The 13,671-nt window shown below is 48.6% G+C and overlaps 1 protein-coding gene across 2 annotated transcripts in view; it reads right to left on the bottom strand.

Annotated features, from left to right (window-relative positions):
- CAMKK1 (calcium/calmodulin dependent protein kinase kinase 1) overlaps positions 1–13,232 on the bottom strand; it is a 422,153-nt gene extending 408,921 nt beyond the window's left edge. For both annotated transcript variants that reach the window (XM_073665198.1, XM_073665200.1), the window contains exon 1: positions 13,042–13,232. The gene's annotated coding sequence lies outside the window, so the exon portion shown is untranslated. The remainder of the gene's footprint in view (positions 1–13,041) is intronic.
- Between the last annotated feature and the right edge of the window lie 439 nt (positions 13,233–13,671).

Raw genomic sequence — 13,671 nt, 5'->3', positions numbered from 1 at the left:
ACCTCCTGCCCAAACAAAACGCCGGAAAATGTTACAAATTATAAAACAACGTGAGAGGCTATTAGGGTGTAATGTCTGAATAACGTTAAGACATATTTGTGATGAGCCAGACGTTGCGCAGCGGTTGGAGCAGGCACTTGGCTGGTCTCCAGGGACCACTGACGTGATAGGTATGCACCTGATCCTTCCATTAGAGCATACAATGAGAATGAAGCAACCGCTGGATGATGAGCAGAAGATGACCACTTAACTCATTTTCCTGACATTGGTGACAATCTCTAGGAAGAATGATCATGAATGGTAATGAGGATTAGACTGCACCACGTCAATTAACACACTAACAGAAGCACTTGTCAGCATGCAGGATTCAGATTATCAAGTCATATACAAATGGATTCAACTTTGCATAGCAAACTCATTATGTCATTGGTTGCACTTTGTCAGAATAGTGAATGTGGTTCCCCACTGTAGACTTTAATCAAAGCCGAAAAAAAATCAAAACATCCTTATTCTATTCGGAGCATTTGTACATGGTGACTCAGTGGTTAACACGGTTGCTTTGCAGCGCTGGGGTCCTGGGTTCTAATCCCACCAAGGACAACATCTGCAATGTTGAATGTTCTCCCCATGTTTGCATGGGTTTCCTCCAGGTTCTCCGGTTTCCTCCCACACTCCAAAGAAATAAAGATACGGAATTTAGATTGTGAGCCTCAATGGGGACAGTGATTATGTCTGTAAAGCACTGAGGAATATGATGGCGCTGTATAAGCAAAGAATAATAAATAAATACATGGTGATAACTATAGATAGTTTTTGAGACATATTGTTATTGGTATGTAATAAGAGAAACACACTTAAAACATTAAAGAAGAGGTGGTTCATTAATGTATTTCTTTATTTGTAGAGAACCACCTTCAAGTGGGATTTGACCTTTCTGGCACAAGGATATCATAGAAAGGTGGAACCTCCTGGGAACCTTCTATGATCAAGTAGGAGAGTCACTGTAAAATACCAGTTCCAATGGCAGACTCACCGTAACTGTGTATTATTATAGGGTCCCTAGAGGTTTTATCACCTAACATGGGGGTTACATTTACCTTCAGTAAATGACGCAAGATTGTTTCTGCTACATCTTAATCGTCTTTTTATACGTCGTCTGTATACAGTGAGTACGGAAAGTATTCAGACCCCTTTACATTTTTCACTCTTTATTTCATTGCAGCCATCTGGTAAATTCTAAAAAGTTCATTTTTTTCTCATTAAAGTACACTCTGCACCCCATCTTGACTGAAAAAAAACAGAAATGTAGAAATTTTTGCAAATTTATTAAAAAAGAAAAACTGAAATATCAAATGGTCATAAGTATTCAGACCCTTTGCTCAGTACTGAGTAGACGCACCCAGACTAGTGTGAACCCAGACTGTGAGGCTGGGTTCACACTAGTATATAAAAGTCATTTTATCATTAGTCATCTGCATGCAATCCAGGTAAAATCCGTATTTACACAGCAGCAGTCAAAAATTTACAAAACTCAATACAGTTTCCTATGTTAAAGAATTACAATGTATCTGTAAAAATCTCATGCTATACGGTGGCTCCGTATGGAATCCGATTTTTTTTTTGTGCACCCATATAGACTTGAAAAGGTTAGTCTTATCCGACACAAGAAATAAACTTGAGACATCTGCACTGCCCCACTGAATAAAATTGGTTTGATTGCGATCTATTTTGTCATGGAGAGCACTTGGACAGAAAGTACGCTTGTGTGAATGTACCCTAAATGTGATGGTAATCAATGCTGGAAACCCATTTCAAAATGAAAGCCTTGAAGATAGCATAGACCATAAAAATGAATGTCAGATTACTCTTATTGATAACTTCACTTTACAAGTGATGCAATAATGTTTTGCCTGTCACGGCACAACTATAGAAGGTGATTTGTCACGATTCCACCACCCCACTCAGTCCTGGACACCGTGAGTGACAGCTCAGCTGGGGTCGTGCTGAGCTGTCAGTATTGTTAGTGACAGCTCGGCCATCCAATCTGGGGCAGGGGCGTGCTGAGCGGTGAGCATTGCAAGTGACAGCTCGGCCATCCAATCTGGGGCAGGGACGTGCTGAGCGGTGAGCATTGCAAGTGACAGCTCGGCCATCCAATCTGGGGCAGGGGCGTGCTGAGCGGTGAGCATTGTGAGTGACAGCTCGGCCATCCAATCTGGGGCAGGGGCGTGCTGAGGGGTGAGCACTGTAAGTGACAGCTCGGCCATCCAATCTGGAACAGGGACGTGCTGAGCGGTGAGCATTGTGAGTGACAGCTCGGCCATCCAATTTGGGGCAGAGGCGTGCTGAGCGGTGAGCATTGTGAGTGACAGCTCGGCCATCCAATCTGGGGCAGGGGAGTGCTGAGCGGTGAGCATTGTGAGTGACAGCTCGGCCATCCAATTTGGGGCAGGGGCGTGCTGAGTGGTGAGTGTTGTGAGTGACAGCTCAGCCGTCCAATCTGGGGCAGGGGCATGCTGAGCTGTCAGTATTCTGAGTGACAGCTCGGCCATCCAATCTGGGGCAAGGGCATGCTGAGCGGTGAGCATTGTGAGTGACAGCTCGGTCATCCAATCTGAGGCAGGGGCGTGCTGAGCGGTGAGCATTGTGAGTGACAGCTCGGCCATCCAATCTGGGGCAGGGGCATGCTGAGCAGTGAGTATTGTAAGTGACAGCTCAGCCATCCAATCTGGGACAGGGGCGTGCTGAGCGGTGAGTATTGGTGAGTATTGTGAGTGACAGCTCAGCCATCTAATCTGAGGTAGGGTCGTGCTGAGCTGTCAGTATTGTGAGTGACAGTCCAGCCGCCAACCAGGACAGGTGCGTGCTGGGTTTCTTCCAGAAGTCTCCCATTCTGAGTGCTTACCTGGCTATTTAGTTGGCTGTTAATATTGATTATTGCCAGTCATTTCTTTAGTTCGGTGGTGTGTGAGCCTTGTTTTCCAGTGCTCTGTTTCTGATCTTTTGCTACCCGACCTTGGACCTTGCCTTTGACCATCCGTTTGCCTAGCCCTTTTGTCTTGATCCACTACCTTTCTGGAATTCTGACCTCGGACTGTGACCAGAGTATGCCTTTGTCTTACCACTCTGTTTATGACCAACTCTCTTGGTATCTGACCCCAGACCTCTTGACTATCCTGTCTCAAGGCTTGTCCGCGAATAGTGACTCAGTGTCACATTCGTAAGTAGTGACTCAGCATCACATAATCCTACCCCAAAAGTTTCCCACCAAGTATTAACCAACATAGCCCTCTCTATTTATCTGAGCCACTAATACAAGAATCTCTATGCATACATACATATACACTGCTCAAAAAATAAAGGGAACACTCAAACAACACATCCTAGATCTGAATGAATGAAATATTCTCATTGAATACTTTGTTCTGTACAAAGTTGAATGTGCTGACAACAAAATCACACAAAAATCATCAATGAAAATCAAATTTATTAACACATGGAAGCCTGGATTTGGAGTCACCCCCAATATTAAAGTGGAAAAACACACTACAGGCTGATCCAACTTTCATGTAATGTCCTTAAAGTAAGTTAAAATGAGGCTCAGTATTGCGTGTGGCTTCCACGTGCCTGTATGACCTCCCTACAACACCTGGGCATGCTCCTGATGAGATTGCGGATGGTCTCCTGTGGGATCTCCGCTCAGACCTGGACTAAAGCATCCGCCAACTCCTGGACCGTCTGTGGTGCAACGTGACGTTGGAGGATGGAGCGAGACATGATGTCCCAGATGTGCTCAATCAGATTCAGGTCTGGGGAACGGGCGGGCCAGTCCATAACTTCAATGCCTTCATCTTTCAGGAACTGCTGACACACTCCAGCCACATGAGGTCTGGCATTGTCCTGCATTAGGAGGAACCCAGGGCCAACCGCACCAGCATATGGTCTCACAAGGGGTCTGAAGATCTCATCTCGGTACCTAATGGCAGTCAGGCTACCTCTGGCGAGCACATGGAGGGCCGTGCGGCCCTCCAAAGAAATGCCACCCCACACCATTACTGACCCACTGCCAAACCGGTCATGCTGAAGGATGTTGCAGGCAGCAGATCGCTCTCCACGGCATCTCCAGACTCTGTCACGTCTGTCACATGTGCTCAGTGTGACCCTGCTTTCATCTGTGAAGAGCACAGGGCGCCAGTGGCGACTTTGCCAATCCTGGTGTTCTGTGGCAAATGCCAAGCTTCCTGCACAGTGTTGGGCTGTGAGCACAACCCCCATCTGTGGACGTCGGGCCCTCATACCACCATCATGGAGTCGGTTTCTAACCGTTTGTGCAGATACATGCACATTTGTGGCCTGCTGGAGGTCATTTTGCAGGGCTCTGGCAGTGCTCCTCCTTGCACAAAGGCGGAGGAAGCGGTCCTGCTGCTGGGTTGTTGCCCTCCTATGGCCCCCTCTACGTCTCCTGGTGTACTGGCCTGTCTCCTGGTAGTGTCTCCAGCCTCTGGACACTACGCTGAAGAGACACAGCAAACCTTCTTGCCACAGCTCACATTGATGTGCATCCTGGATGAGCTGCACTACCTGAGCAACTTCTGTGGGTTGTAGAGTCCGTCCCATGCTACCACGCGTGTGAAAGCCCAACCAACATTCAGAAGTGACCAAAACATAAGCTAGAAAGCATTGGTACTGAGTTGTGGTCTGTGGTCCCCACCTGCAGAACCACTCCTTTATTGAGGGTGTCTTGATAATTGCCAATAATTTCCATCTATTCTCTATTCCATTTGCACAACAGCATGTGAAATTGATTGTCAATCAGTGTTGCTTCCTAAGTGGACAGTTTGATTTCACAGAAGTTTGATTTACTTGGAGTTATATTCTGTTGTTTAAGTGTTCCCGTTATTTTTTGAGCAGTGTAGTTGCCAGGAATTGAACTAGACTAGAAAGCATAATATTAATAATGAATGGCTCATAAAGTAAGCCTTGTTTAAAGGGAACCTGCCACCAGATTATGTCCATACAAACTGACCCATCACACTGTAGAATGTGTAAAGTAATGGCTTTGTGTCTTGAAAGAAATAACGAAGTTATGAAAACTCCGGATCAAGGGTAGGAATTATGCCTGCAAATTTTGATGTAATGTGCCACAGTTTACTCAAGAATAAAACAAAATGTGAAAATACCCTGGAGTAAGTAAATAAGTAAATAGTAATAATGCATGTAAATAACATTGGGTACCTAGTTAACATTATTTTGATCAAAAAAGTGTAAAAGCCGTCCCACCAGGACAAGGTGTAACCAAATGTGATGGTCCAATCAGCCACAGAAATGACAAAAATGAGAAATTACAAAAATGAAGTAGTCCATACAAAAAAATCAAGTCCCAGATTTCATTTTTACATGTCTTTAACAGGTTTTCTGTGGACAACTCCACTTCTTTCTTGAATAAGTTACCATACATCTCCCAAAATATCAAACTTAAAGCAGATCTGCCACTAAATGTTACAATATCAGATTGTATATATTATTAAATAGATCTCTTAGAGACAATGAGACTGGTGCACTTACTTTGAATACTCATGTCAGAATGACTGCATTGTGAAAGTTTTCCTGCCTTACATTTTGTAGCTCAAGCTTCTATGCTCATTTTACTTTGAGGATTAAGTAGCCATTCTGTTGTGGATTTGCAAAGTAAGCACACCAATGTCATCAAGTCTAAGAGATCTATTTAATCACGTCTGCAGTCTGTATTGTGAAATTTGGTGACAGATCCGCTTTAAATTATTAAAGAGGTTTTTTAGGCAGAGAAGAAAAGTCTGTGGTCGTCCTATATGACTGCAGATTGACGAATTGTGACAGTGTGTGAAGCGCACACTGTCATGATTTACCTATATTTCCTGGGGGAGTGGGCAGTCACGTGACCACATGGATGCAATTTGCATAGTTGCAGGTCACATTCTGACTATACTCTCTAGCGTTTCTCTCAACGTTCTATTAAAGGGGTTGTCCACTACTAGGACATGCCCTTCTCAATCATCCCCCCAGTAGAATAATAACACCTATACTCACCTCCAGTGTCTGCGCCATTCCAGCAGTATTGGCACTTTCTCTCCCAGGGATCGCGTAACAGTGTGAGGTCACGCAATCCCTGTGGCCAATCAGCGTCCGTTTCAATCTCCTTTGGACATATCACATACATCCGGAGGAAGAGAGAGAACAACATCGCTCACTTCCTTTGGATGTAAGCGATTTGTCTGAAGACGGGGAGAGTGAAGCTACCATTAACTGGCCGCAGGGATCGCATGAGATCACACTGTTACTCGATCCACGGGAGAGACAGTGCCAACATTGCTGGAATGGTGCCTACACTGGAGGTGAGAATAGGTGTTATTATTTCACTGGGGAGAAAACAGGGATTCAGAATGGATTTTCTGAGTAGTACACAACCCCTTTAAGAGAAGCACATAAGAATTTGTCACATGACCACAAGTATGCAAATTGCATGAATGTGGTCATGTGACCGCCCACTCACAGGAGATGTAGAGGAATCATGAGAGGGTGCACATCACATACTGTCACAATTCATCAGACTTTTCTTCTCAGTCTGAAAGACCCCTTTAAGCAGAGATGTATTGTTTAAATATTATCGTTAAGTATCATTTATGGTTTAGAATTCCTTTATTAAATGGCTGTTCGCTCATTCATGGTCATATATAAACCAGGGTCTACAATCTAACTCATTCATGGTCATATCGACAATGTCATAGATATACAGTGGTGGCCAAAAGTATTGGCACCCCTGCAATTCTGTTAGATAATACTCAGTTTCTTCCTGAAAATGATTGCAATCACAAATTCTTTGGTATTATTATCTTCATTTAATTTGCTTGCAAGGAAAAAACACAAAAGAGAATGAAGCAAAAATCAAATCATTGATCATTTCACACAAAACTCCAAAAATGGGCCAGACAAAAGTATTGGCACCCTCAGCCTAATACTTGGTTGCACAACCTTTAGCCAAAATAACTGCGAACAACCGCTTCCGGTAACCATCAAGGAGTTTCTTACAATGCTCTGCTGGAATTGTAGACCATTCTTCTTTGGCAAACTGCTCCAGGTCCCTGATATTTGAAGGGTGCCTTCTCCAAACTGCCCTTTTTAGATCTCTCCACAGGTGTTCTATGGGATTCAGGTCTGGGCTCATTGCTGGCCACCTTAGAAGTCTCCAGTGCTTTCTCTCAAACTATTTTATAGTGCTTTTGGAAGTGTGTTTTGGGTCATTGTCCTGCTGGAAGACCCATGACCTCTGAGGGAGACCCAGCTTTCTCACACTGGGCCCTACATTATGCTGCAAAATTTATGGTAGTCTTCAGACTTCATAATGCCATGCACATGGTCAAGCAGTCTAGTGCCAGAGGCAGCAAAGCAACCCCAAAATATCAGGGAACCTCCGCCATGCTTGACTGTAGGGACCGTGTTCTTTTCTTTGAATGCCTCTTTTTTTTTCCTGTACACTCTATGTTGATGCTTTTTGCCAAAAAGCTCTACTTTTGTCTCATCTGACCAGAGAACATTCTTCCAAAACGTTTTAGGCTTTCTCAGGTAAGTTTTGGCAAACTCCAGCCTGGCTTTTTTATGTCTCGGGGTAAGAAGTGGGGTCTTCCTGGGTATCCTACCAACCACTCCCTTTTCATTCAGACGCCGACGGATAGTACGGGTTGACACTGTTGTACCCACGGACTGCAGGGCAGCTTGAACTTGTTTGGATGTTAGTCGAGGTTCTTTATCCACCATCAGCACAATCTTGCGTTGAAATCTCTCGTCAATTTTTCTTTTCCGTCCACATCTAGGGAGGTTAGCGACAGTGCCATGGGCTTTAAACTTCTTGATGACACTGCGCACGGAAGACACAGGAACATTCAGGTCTTTGGAGATGGACTTGTAGCCTTGAGATTGCTCATGCTTCCTCACAATTTGGTTTCTCAAGTCCTCAGACAGTTCTTTGGTCTTCTTTCTTTTCTCCATGCTCAATGTGGTACACACAAGGACACAGGACAGAGGTTGAGTCAACTTTAATCCATGTTAACTGGCTGCAAGTGTGATTTAGTTATTGCCAACACCTGTTAGGTGCCACAGGTAAGTTACAGGTGTTGTTAATTACACGAATTAGAGAAGCATCACATGATTTTTAAAACAGTGCCAATACTTTTGTCCACCCCCTTTTTTAGGTTTGGTATGGAATTGTATCTAATTTGGATTTAGGACAATTCTTTTTGTGTTTTTTCATTGAAGACAAATTAAATGAAGAAAATAATACCAAAGAATTTGTGATTGCAATCATTTTCATGAAGAAACTGAGTATTATCTGACAGAATTGCAGGGGTGCCAATACTTTTGGCCACCACTGTAAACCAGGGTCTACAATCTGATTCATTCACCGGTTTCCTCTCAATTCCTACTGTAGCCTCCTGACACACAACAACCCTGAAAATACACAGTAATGTCCCCATCGCTACGATGCAAGAATGATTGTGACACTTCTCCAAACAACTTGTTCTATGTATGGACAGTTTTACCTACGTTGCAGAAAATGCAGAGAGCTCTGCAGCAAAACAGGGAGGATCAACAGAGCAAATCAATAAGTCTAAAAACTCCATTCATCCACTGCTTATAGAGCAACTAGGTGGAATGAATCCCAAAACAAGTGACGTGTAACCAAGACTACAGGGGGATGAAGCCATGATCATTCTCTGCCACACAGAGCTGTCTGAAGAAAAGCAATGCTACTGGCAGGCCAGGGGTTAATTGCAACCGGACTAACAAGTTTATTAAAGCATCTGGAGGCAGATCATCTAGCATGTTATAGCTATACCACTCAGTAAGGACAGAACCCTCCTGCAGAGATAACGCACCATCCTGCTGGACCAAGGATTTCCCTGTGCTTTGCTGCAACGCTCTGCTGTTCCCATTGGGGGTAGTGCAGGGTGAGCTCCGCTCTGCTGCATCGCTGTATACTGTACGGTCCATAATCACAGCGTTATATGATGGAATAGGAGCAATCAGCTGTATCTAGACAGAAGGAGATCACCTCTCCACACAACTACTATATATATATATATATATATATATATATATATATACACACATACTGTATATACACACACACACATACATATTATATATATATACAAATATTAATATATAGATATTATGTAGCCAGACATGATCCAATGTCCACAACTCTCTGTGCAGCGCTCCATCCATAACATGTATACACTGCTTGTCTGGTAGCATGCAGGGAATTACTGATCTCCCCAGCAGTGACGGGTGAGTGTCACCTGTGCAGCCCGCACAATTTCCACCAATCAATGGCATCTAAAAAAAAACTTTCCCGATGTGACAGACACCCAGTATGTGTGCTGGTACTGGTGATACATGGTGTCTTATCATCCTCAGCAGCATGTAACATATCTGTTTGTTTTACCTCCTGTCTGCTAGGTCAGAATAAGTGGGTAACAATATGATAATTAACCAGTTACTAGCTAGTCAAGATCATGGATCATCCCAGACATTATCCACTCATGTTTTTTTTAACTGTCCTACAGGACATAGTTTTATTATCGCACCTAAGCCCTGATTAGAGCACGTCCCGGTCCTGCCTGCTGTATAAGTGCACGTCCCGGTCCTGCCTACTGTATCAGTGCACGTCCCGGTCCTGCCTACTGTATGAGTACACGTCCCGTTCCTGCCTGCAGTATCAGTGCACGTCCTGGTCCTGCCTGCTGTATCAGTGCAAGTCTCGGTCCTGCCTGCTGTATGAGTGCAAGTCTCGGTCCTGCCTGCAGTATGAGTATATGTCCCGGTCCTGCCTGCAGTATCAGTGCACGTCCTGGTCCTGCCTGCTGTATGAGTGCAAGTCTCGGTCCTGCCTGCTGTATGAGTATATGTCCCTTCCTGCCTGCAGTATCAGTGCACGTCTCGGTCCTGCCTGCAGTATCAGTGCATGTCTCGGTCCTGCCTGCAGTATCAGTGCATGTCCCGGTCCTGTCTGCTGTATGAGTGCAGGTCCCGGTCCTGTCTGCTGTATAAGTGCACATCCCGGTCCTGCCTACTGTATCAGTACATGTCCGAGTCCTTCCTGCGGTATGAGTGCACGTCGCGGTCCTGCCTGCTGTATGAGTGCACGTCCCGGTCCTGCCTGCTGTATGAGTGCACGTCCCGGTCCTGCCTGCTGAATCAGTGCACTTTCCGGTCCTGCCTGCTGTTTCAGTGCACGTCCCGGTCCTGCCTGCTATCAGTGCACGTCCCGGTCCTGCCTGCAGTATCAGTGCACGTCACGGTCCTGCCTGTAGTATCAGTGCACGTCCCGGTCCTGCCTGCAGTATCAGTGCATGTCCCATCCTGCCTGCTGTATGAGTACATGTCTCGGTCCTGCCTGCTATCAGTACACGTCCCGGTCCTGCCTGCTGTATGAGTACACATCCCAGTCCTGCCTGCTGTATGAGCACACGTCCCGGTCCTGCCTGCAGTATCAGTGCATGTCCCGGTCCTGCCTGCTGTATCAGTGCATGTCCCGGTCCTGCCTGCTGTCAGTGCACGTCCCGGTCCTGCCTGCTGTATCAGTGCATGTCCCAGTCCTGCCTGCATTATCAGTGCACGTCCCGATCCTGCCTGCTGTCAGTGCACGTCCCGGTCCTGCCTGCAGTATCAGTGCATGTCCCGGTCCTGCCTGCTGTATCAGTGCACGTCCCGGTCCTGCCTGCAGTATCAGTGCATGTCCCGGTCCTGCCTGCAGTATCAGTGCATGTCCCGGTCCTGCCTGCTGTATCAGTGCATGTCCCAGTCCTGCCTGCATTATCAGTGCACGTCCCGGTCCTGCCTGCAGTATCAGTGCATGTCCCGGTCCTGCTTGCTGTATCTGTATCAGTGCACGTCCCGGTCCTGCCTGCTGTCAGTGCACGTCCCGGTCCTGCCTGCTGTCAGTGCACGTCCGGTCCTGCCTGCTGTCAGTGCACGTCCCGGTCCTGCCTGCAGTATCAGTGCACATCCCGGTCCTGCCTGCATTATCAGTGCATGTCCCGGTCCTGCCTGCTGTATCAGTGCATGTCCCAGTCCTGCCTGCAGTATCAGTGCATGTCCCGGTCCTGCCTGCTGTATCAGTGCACGTCCCGGTCCTGCCTGCTGTATCAGTGCACGTCCCGGTCCTGCCTGCTGTATCAGTGCACGTCCCGGTCCTGCCTGCTGTATCAGTGCACGTCCCGGTCCTGCCTACTGTATCAGTGCACGTCCCGGTCCTGCCTGCTGTATCAGTGCACGTCCCGGTCCTGCCTGCTGTATCAGTGCACGTCCCGGTCCTGCCTGCTGTATCAGTGCACGTCCCGGTCCTGCCTGCAGTATCAGTGCACGTCCCGGTCCTGCCTGCAGTATCAGTGCACGTCCCGGTCCTGCCTGCAGTATCAGTGCACGTCCCGGTCCTGCCTGCTGTATCAGTGCACGTCCCGGTCCTGCCTGCTGTATCAGTGCACGTCCCGGTCCTGCCTGCAGTATCAGTGCACGTCCCGGTCCTGCCTGCATTATCACTGCACGTCCCGGTCCTGCCTGCTGTATCAGTGCACGTCCCGGTCCTGCCTGCTGTCAGTGTACGTCCCGGTCCTGCCTGCTGTCAGTGCACGTCCCGGTCCTGCCTGCTGTCAGTGCACGTCCGGTCCTGCCTGCTGTCAGTGCACGTCCCGGTCCTGCCTGCAGTATCAGTGCATGTCCCGGTCCTGCCTGCTGTATCAGTGCACGTCCCGGTCCTGCCTGCTGTATCAGTGCACGTCCCGGTCCTGCCTGCTGTATCAGTGCACGTCCCGGTCCTGCCTGCTGTATCAGTGCACGTCCCGGTCCTGCCTGCTGTATCAGTGCACGTCCCGGTCCTGCCTGCTGTATCAGTGCACGTCCCGGTCCTGCCTGCTGTATCAGTGCACGTCCCGGTCCTGCCTGCTGTATCAGTGCACGTCCCGGTCCTGCCTGCAGTATCAGTGCACGTCCCGGTCCTGCCTGCAGTATCAGTGCACGTCCCGGTCCTGCCTGCAGTATCAGTGCACGTCCCGGTCCTGCCTGCTGTATCAGTGCACGTCCCGGTCCTGCCTGCAGTATCAGTGCACGTCCCGGTCCTGCCTGCATTATCACTGCACGTCCCGGTCCTGCCTGCTGTATCAGTGCACGTCCCGGTCCTGCCTGCAGTATCAGTGCACGTCCCGGTCCTGCCTGCAGTATCAGTGCACGTCCCGGTCCTGCCTGCAGTATCAGTGCATGTCCCGGTCCTGCCTGCTGTCAGTGCACGTCACGGTCCTGCCTGCATTATCAGTGCACGTCCCGGTCCTGCCTGCATTATCAGTGCACGTCCCGGTCCTGCCTGCATTATCAGTGAACGTCCCGGTCCTGCCTGCTGTCAGTGCACGTCCCGGTCCAGCCTGCTGTATCAGTGCATGTCCCAGTCCTGCCTGCAGTATCAGTGCACGTCCCGGTCCTGCCTGCTGTATCAGTGCACGTCCCGGTCCTGCCTGCAGTATCAGTGCACGTCCCGGTCCTGCCTGCTGTATCAGTGCACGTCCCGGTCCTGCCTGCTGTATCAGTGCATGTCCCAGTCCTGCCTGCTGTATCAGTGCACGTCCCGGTCCTGCCTGCTGTATCAGTGCATGTCCCGGTCCTGCCTGCTGTATCAGTGCACGTCCCGGTCCTGCCTGCAGTATCAGTGCACGTCCCGGTCCTGCCTGCTGTATCAGTGCACGTCCCGGTCCTGCCTGCTGTCAGTGCACGTCCGGTCCTGCCTGCAGTATCAGTGCACGTCCCGGTCCTGCCCGCAGTATCAGTGCACGTCCCGGTCCTGCCTGCTATCAGTGCACGTCCCGGTCCTGCCTGCTGTCAGTGCACGTCCCTGTCCTGCCTGCAGTATCAGTGCACGTCCCGGTCCTGCCTGCAGTATCAGTGCACGTCCCGGTCCTGCCTGCAGTATCAGTGTACGTCCCGGTCCTGCCTGCTCTGCGCGGATGAGGACAGTACCTGTGTGAGGACATGGTGAGACTGTCTGATGTGATCCGATGTGTGCAGGGTTTCCCAGCTCCTGCTCTCTCTGGCTGCTGTCACTTTCTGTGCGCTCAGTGTCTGCCTGCCGCGGAGCTGCTGGTGTCAGCCCTGTCATTTCTGGCTCTCCAGCAGCACGGCCAGCTTCTCTGCATGGGGGAGGAGTTTTCTCTGCTACTGTTTTCCTATTGGCTGCTCTTAGTTGCCAGCAGTTCAGATGGACAGATGGCATTCCCTGCTCCGCACTGCTCATGCTCCATCCCGGGGAAGTCTCGTGAGAGCTGAGCTGCTTTACTCCCGGGAGTTTTAATGTGTGCACGGCAGTGAGTAGTGCTGGGCTCTCAGCAGCTGAGCTATTCCTGGTCTCTGGCTCTGTGGAGGGCGCCATGCTGGCATCTTTCCCCTGTTCCCTGGTGTCCAGCTGCTCTGTTATTGGGAAAAGAAGGTGTAAGAGTGAGCGCACAGAGAGGTAGTCAGGGAGGTCAGCAGAGTCCTGGCAGCTGCTCCCATTCTGCTCTCCCAGATAGTCCTCAGTTTTGATGCTAGAGAATGTTTCTTTGGTCACGGCCACTCTATCAGTATTTGGTCAGTATTCGGTCAGTATTTTTT

This window comes from Phyllobates terribilis, unplaced genomic scaffold, assembly GCF_046119375.1.
Source record: "Phyllobates terribilis strain yellow unplaced genomic scaffold, ASM4611937v1 Scaffold_2__4_contigs__length_985480577, whole genome shotgun sequence".
Lineage (NCBI taxonomy): Eukaryota > Metazoa > Chordata > Amphibia > Anura > Dendrobatidae > Phyllobates > Phyllobates terribilis.
This window is presented reverse-complemented; position numbering and strand designations above follow the sequence as displayed.